The sequence below is a fragment of the Rosa chinensis genome, chromosome 7 (genome assembly GCF_002994745.2).
Source record: "Rosa chinensis cultivar Old Blush chromosome 7, RchiOBHm-V2, whole genome shotgun sequence".
In the NCBI taxonomy this organism is placed as follows: domain Eukaryota; kingdom Viridiplantae; phylum Streptophyta; class Magnoliopsida; order Rosales; family Rosaceae; genus Rosa; species Rosa chinensis.
Genome location: NC_037094.1, coordinates 3,462,842 through 3,470,666, shown reverse-complemented (window position 1 = coordinate 3,470,666; position 7,825 = coordinate 3,462,842).

Genomic DNA, 7,825 nt, shown 5'->3' with positions numbered 1-7,825 from the left:
TGGGGGCCCGCATCGCATAACCGAGGTTAGAATCTTTAAATAGGCCAGGCCATCTGGGAGAGGGGGTGGCGACTTTGTCTCGATGACTCGTCATAAAACTCCCACATTCTCGATCTCAGACGGTCAGACATATGCGGCTGAGGGTCGACCTCTGGGACCCTCGTCTTGTTCTTTCAAAAAGTCTTCAATTCCGGGCTCAAATATAACTCTTCTAGTCTTCTTCTTCCTCTTCTGAAATTGAAATTGAAGTTAGAAATGAAAAGTAGAGTCACCGCGAATTCGCACCATTTTTCGATAAATTTTTTGGATTCTCCCAACTATTTAAAGAATTTATTAAAGTTGAGTATAATTTCCCGTAGAGAAAAATAAAATGCTAACATGACCACGTGTACGTTATTAGTTGTTGGGATGATAATAGCATGATATCATCCAAGTGGGTGACGCTGACATTACCAAGGGGTAGTCATTAGCCATGCATGTGGTGGCAAATGTGGTGCGGCTTTCTGTGAAGTTGACACGTGGCGACAAGCCACTAATGGATGATAGACATGTGGCAAATCCAACTTTATAAACAGTTAATCAACCGCTATTTTCGTACATTTTTTTTTTCGACTTTCTCTTTTTAAAATTTTGACGGATCGTAATTTTTGATCCGTAACTCCGATTTAGGATATGACGCAGACGGATTGATAACTAGGTTTACCAGCAATAAACCTAAGCAAAAGATTCTGGAGTCCACCAGAGATAAAAAGAGAAAATCTCTATTTTATTGATTAAAAGATGAAAGATACATTCTGCAGCCTTTAGGCGGCTTATTTATAAGAAAATAAACCCTAGGGCGACTAACATTGAAACCCTAAAGCCCATAGGTAAAAACGAAAACAATCCAAAAACAAATAGAAAAACCAAAACGTCATAAAATAGAAAAACGCCATTTTGAGGCCCTAAACGACCCCGAAAGCCCGAAAAAGGTCACAGGTCGTGGCATAGCGACGAGTTTGGTTTCTGGCGCGATTCCCTTTCCGGAAAGGTATGGTGCGTCCCAATCGGACTCCGGAAGCCCATTTCACGTCTACTAGTTACTTTTCGTTTTCCACATTTGGCACGATCCAATTGTTCCTCAAATTGGAACGCCATCTGTTCTGCATCAGGATATGCGAAAGGCTACAGATTCGTCTTAATGTCTTCTTTCTATCAATAGAGATTTGAGTTATATCAAACGATTATTTCTAGAAGGCTCATATCAGGGAGAGAATCAAAGAGATATGAGTTGGACTCTAGTGAGGTAGCTCCGATCGGAGCTTCTTCGTCGTCGTCTTCAGGCGTGGCGGCACTATTTTGAGCTTTTGCAAGCTTGGATCGATTGGAATCTCACCAGATCGGAGGCAGTGGTCATCGGAATCAGGGGGTGGGCGGTGGAGAGAGCGTCGTGCCGATGGTCACCAGAATCGGAGGCAGAGACCAAAGATGTGAAAATTTGTGGTCGTGGAGAGAGAGAGAGAGAGAGAGAGAGAGAGAGAGAGAGAGAGAGAGAGAGAGAGAGAGAGAGAGACTATCACTAATTAAAGTTTCAAAAGATCACTTGTATGTAATTTTTTTTTTTTTTTTGTGATAATTGCAGAGATGAAAATGTCCCTCACATGCTAACTAAATTAACGGAGAAATTGGATGGAAAGTTTAAAATTTAACTATAGGGTGTAAATTGGCAACATTTAAAAAAGTAAGGATATAAATAATCAAAATTGAAATGTTATGGAGTAAATCGACAGTCATGAAAAAAGTTAGGGAATAATTTGACTTTTTTGCCTTTTAACTCATCAAAGTGAATGTTCTGACAGTCCGTTCAATTACTTCAAACCAGAGACAAGCCCATTCCAAGTTTCCAATCATTTGTTATTTCCCTTGTTAGCACTAACCTACTTCTGTCAGCTCAAAGATTAACTCATCCAATCACGGGCCAAGAGTCGAGGAACTTTTTCGTTAGATATTCTGTGAAGAGGTGAAGCTCCAACTTTATTTCCCATAACAATATCAGCAGCACGTAATTTGGTAATGGAGAAAATCAGAAAATGAAATTAAGCTAGCATAGGAACGACCGAACGAGACTAATCCTCACAACTCATCTCCAGGATGCATAGTTCCAGAAGAGTACACGCGTTCAGTTGCGGTAGGAGTAGTTAGTCTTAGCTTAATAGTGAGTTGGTAAAAAAGGAAAAATTCCCTCGTTTGTTATAGTCACGAAAGCCTTGTTCAATAATCTAGACAACATTTGATTTGCTTTTTTAGCATTTTTTGAACTGAAGATGAAATTTCAAAAAGAGAAACCTTTTGTTTTGTACGTTGCAACGATTATCATTTAATCATACTCGTAAATAGATTATGATACGACATATCTTGCCCAGGTCGATCATTCAAAAGTCCTTGGATAATGGAAATATATATATATATATATATGACTTCTAGCTTCTGTTTGTTTTGATATTGATTGCTTCTTACTTACTTTACATTGTATTTAGTGTTCTACTGTTCTTAGTAGTTATGATTGTCCTTAAGTCAAGTGATTCTTTAAGATATAAATCAAATGCAGTGTAGTGCGTCCTCGTAATTCGTGTTAGTCCCTTTCTATATATGTCCCAGCAGTGCTCCAATAGCTAGTGAACAACAACCCACGGATATCGCTGATGAGGATCCAACTGACTCTTTCCTTTACCTTCGTAGTCCAAGACTCCAAGGAACGAACTTTTTTTAGGGTGAAATCAATCAATTATTGATTTGTCGATCGAGCTATCATCTACGCACGCCCGGACGTCGTACTTATCAGTACGTCCCTATCCATGATCGCTTTTTCCGTTCAGTTTGTCTTCCAGAAGAATGGGCGGATTCTATTTGATTCTTTTTCTTTAATTATCTCATCATGGATGCATCATTTTTCTTTTTCTTTATTTCATTATGGATATTGCATCATTGCTGACCTCTATCCTCACACTGTTGATTTTTATTTCGTATTGATATAGTTGATGGTTGGGACGAGGAGCCGGATTCAATCTATCTGTTAACACCCTCGAGTATAACTCATAAAAAGAGTGGTGATCGAGAGGCTTAAAAAGGTCGTGCGTAGCTTCATTGATCTATGGTTTAGGATATCAATCTCGGTCTGTTACTAAAAAAGGGAATACTGACTTTTCAAAAAGAAAAAAGGGAAGACTACATAAAAAACACCCCTGACTATAAATAAAAATCGAGAATTAAAAAAAGACGTACGTCGTAAAAGAAGCCTGAGATTTCCGTTGTCAAAGAATTTAGGTTACGTCCCTAATCTCAGCTACAGTGAGAAAGGAGAGAAAGAGAAGGTAGTTACGTACAGATCAATAAAAAAATATTAATTTGAAGATCAAAAGAGTATAGTTCTCAGGTAAGACCGTAATAGTAGCTTAAGCCAAAAAAGGAAATGTACCTAAATTGACCTTTTACGTCTTGATTTTTTCAAGTAAAAAATTTTAGTTCCGCTCCTGTCTAGAATTTAAGTTTAAGAAAGAGTTTGACTTCGCTACCAAAAATCTGACCTAATGATACTTTTTTCACTCACTTAAGACTTGTGTTTGTTGACAATAAATAGGTCTATAACCCGTATTTGATTATTTATTGATTGACAGTCATCAATACTCTCAATGATCCTATTTATACTAACAGAGCTGCAATAATCTTCTAACAGAAATATACCAAAATCTCTAAAAGCTTTGACACTTGGTCTTCATTATTCCTTTAATAATGGAGAGTTGATTCTACTAACTTTGTTATCAACATGCACCATCATGACTAAACAGCACGTACGACTTCATTAATTGTTGTTGACCATTTGCCCTTTGGCAATTTGATATGAAGGTGATCCATGCTCACGCACATCTTTAATGTCTCTCAACCTAGCTTATAGTTCTTTTTATTTAGAAAGGCTGGCCAATACTTCTTTGAATTGCCCTTGATTGTTGCATGCGTATTATAGATGTGTGATGTTTATAGATAATTTAAACCACATGCAAGTTTTTCTTGATTATGTTATATGTTTTTGTTGAAGGTTAAAAGCTGTGAACAATATACTTTTGATCATATATCTGTGAAGATTAACTAGAGAAAATTTATGTTTTTAAAAAAATACAAAATGTATATATGCAAAGCTGACCTTAAAATTCAAATATCTATGATGATTATTTTATTGAAAATGTCATAATCATATAGGGCAAGGAAAAGTGAGAAATTAACTTTGAGAATTTGTTTTGAAACATAAAATTTAAGTGGTTCATAATCGCCTCCCACCTCAATCAAGCCTTATAAATTAACTCATAGTCTCTTATCAAATCTCACACTCCCAAGTAGCCTTCCTTGCCAATGGATCTCAGTCGACTGACGGACTCCCGAGCTAGTAGCCCTATCTTAGCAATCTCACATTCCGATGTCGGCCTCTAAGCAACCATAAACTCCCTAGTCCTCTTTGTCCACCCTCAAGATTTTGTCCTTCATATATCTATCCTGCATACCCTCCCGGATTTTGTCCTTTTATCAACCGATGGAGCTCGAGTACCTGAAATGCCTTCCAAAGTTTGTGAAAGAGCTGAAGCCGACAGATGTGGATAGCAGACTTGTACTGAGTAATGAGATCCTTCTCATGGTGCCTCATGCAGGTCCAGAACGAGACACTCCAATCAGAGTGTTGGACGATGAGGGTGACGACTATCTGTTCTGCTTGTCTCTAAGAAAGGGCCCACATCTCAAACCAGTTTTCCAGGCCAAAGGATGGAAAACATTCATCAAAAAACGAGGAGCCAAAATTGGCGACAAAATCTGTTTCTGGCCGGAGGTGAATGCAATTAAGCGTACAGATTACCGCATCCAGTTAATTCCATTCACACCTTATCTTTCTCCCAACCCAGAAGGTCTTTCATCTTCCAGGCCATCTGCACCTGCAGAGGAACATGAAACCCTAGCGATTTGGGCGGCTAACGGACTAGCACTCTAGCTAATTAACAGATCATAGTTCACATACAATAGGTATGCTATGCTTGATAATAAACTCCTGTCGAGGGAGCTTTGCTGGTTTCTATTTCTGTTGTCGCTTCATTTGGTGTTGTTGTATTCGCATTGTTCTATTAACTGTGTGTTCGTGCTTTCTACATGAATAAATATTAGGGTATTGCTTTAAATAAAACTCTCAAGCTATAAAGAGAGGTGTGCTTGTTTAGCTATAAAGAGAGGTGTACTTGTTTAAGTCTTTCTTGTTTCGTATGATTGGTACTGTGATCCAGACGATCACCAACTCTATATTGTGCATAAAAACAAAATGGAACATTCCAGTCATGTTACTGTCAAGTCTATCTTAGACCTTGGTTTCTGTCTTTCCTGAAAATAGCGAGAGAGAGAGAGAGAGAGAGAGAGAGAGAGAAGATAATAGTTACCTTTTTTTAACTTTGGCTGAAAATCATTATTTATTTTTGGCATTCCATGCAGAAACTGACGAGTACATTTATGGCCTATAGATTTACCTAATATAAGGTCCGTCCATGAAAGACAATAAAAGGCTGTTCAAATAGAAATAGGACAATACAACTATATAGCCACGTACACTGTGGTCTATTAAAATAGAAATATAAACCTAGACCAGTTGAAGCTCTTGCTCATGGTCGACTACTGTTTTCTATTCATGTGGGGTTTCAAAGTATTGAAAATTATTAGGGTCCATACATGAGCAACTAAACAAGACACTCTCATCACTCCATCAGTCTCACGCATAAAGTATTACATTCACGGTATCTTCATGGGATCCAACATGCATGGAATTTTCAGACTAGTAAATTGATGAGAGCTCTCTTAACGAGGACTACTGAAATGAAGACTTGTTGAGGATTTTCTAATCAAAGATTTGAGAGATTTACTTTTCGATAAGCAAATCAGCCGTTAAATGACGTTTATACAAGCATGAATAGCAGTTAGATGGGTTCCTTTAATTGATGCATAGGCGAAAAGAAGGAATAAAGGAGCAAACAAGGTTAATATTTTAAAACTTTTCTTCTCCCTAACAGAGATTCAAGGAGGACCACCCCTGGACCACAGAAAGCTAACATACTTCCAAGTCCCCCTCAAGCAACCACAAACTCTCTCTCTCTCTCCCAGTCCGTCATGCATGTTCAATTTTCAACGTTTCAACTTTTAACTCTCCGGAAGGAAGGGAGGGCGGCGGCGGCGTGGCGGGGCCGGGGGATCTTTTTTGACTATTTGGTACATTGGTTTTAGGGGGGAATCTTTGTATTAATAATGAGTCCTGACACGTACATCAAGGCCAGCCTGATAATTGGAGGTGGTCGGTAGTCTCGTACAGTCATAGAAGGGAAATAGTCGGACATGATAATTGGAGCAAGGATTTTGAACTTATTGGAACAAAAAAGTAAAATAATAATAATAATATTATTATTATTATTATTAAATATAAAATTTTTCTTAAATAAAGTTAAACCTATTACGATGAGATTTCATATTTTGAAATCGTCAATAACTTATATTAGTAAAAATGTATTTATCATTTTATTTCAATTTTGTTTTTTAGAAATATAAATTTTATGCTTGAATGAAGAGGAGGGAAAATTCTACAATGTGTTAACGTATGACATGCATACAATTACCTTAAAAGTGATAAAATGCGTCATCAAAGTAGTAATATTAGTCCTCAAAATAGTAACATGAGTCCTTAAAATGGTAAATTTTCTTATTTACCACATCAGTCCTCAAAATAGTAATATTAGTCCTTAAAGTGGTAATATGAGTCCTTAAAGTGGTAAATTTTCTTAGTTTACCATATGAGTCCTGAAAATAGTAATATTAGTCTTCAAAGTGATAACATGAGTCCTTAAATGAATAAAAATAGTTGATGTATGAGAAATGTTAACATACCATAACTTTATCCGAAGAGGAGAGGTGCAACGAGAACTAAAAACTGGGTTCAATAGTTCACAAAAAATTAGCTCATATCTATGCGGCTCATATTCTCGATCTATAACCTCTCGTTTCTTCCAACCCATAAATATCATTAGGTGTTTCTTATTTGTAGCCTATATGAAATAAAAAATAATTGAATTTTGGACTGATTTATGATAATTCAGGTAACACAAATTACCTCCTGATAATTAAGGTCACCTGTTTACAACCCGACACTGAAAATATGAATAATTACATAAATGCCACGGATAGTTTTCTAACCCGAGCCGGACTCTATATCTTATTCATTTTACAGTTTCACAATTTCAAAACTCCAAAGGGATAATGTACCTCAACATGAACTTGGCTGGAATCAAATCCGAAAAATAAGAGCATATGGAATTGTATAGGTCAAGAAATGACCAATTCTACAACAATGGAACTGCTGCTACTTCACCATAATAAATAAACTTGACAACATAACTACTATCCATAACACCTGCACAAAAATAAAACAAGTCACTGGACATGTAACTAGCAATGTCATTGTTAAGGAAATCAACATAATGAACACAAACAGGTCGCTGTTAATGGCTGAACACAAGAAGACTATTAAACATGTTACTAGCCAAGTCACTGATAATGCCTGAACAAAAGAAGACTATTAAAAATATAACTAGTCAAGTCACTGATAACGCATCAACACAGGAAAGAATCACAGTTATAGTACATCACATATAGTACGACAATAGCACAAACTCCATCAACTTCAAAGTTCACACAAAAACAACAATATATTGCACAATCCAAAACGAACAAATTCACAAAAAATTGATTCATATTAGATTGATGTCATTGGTCATGT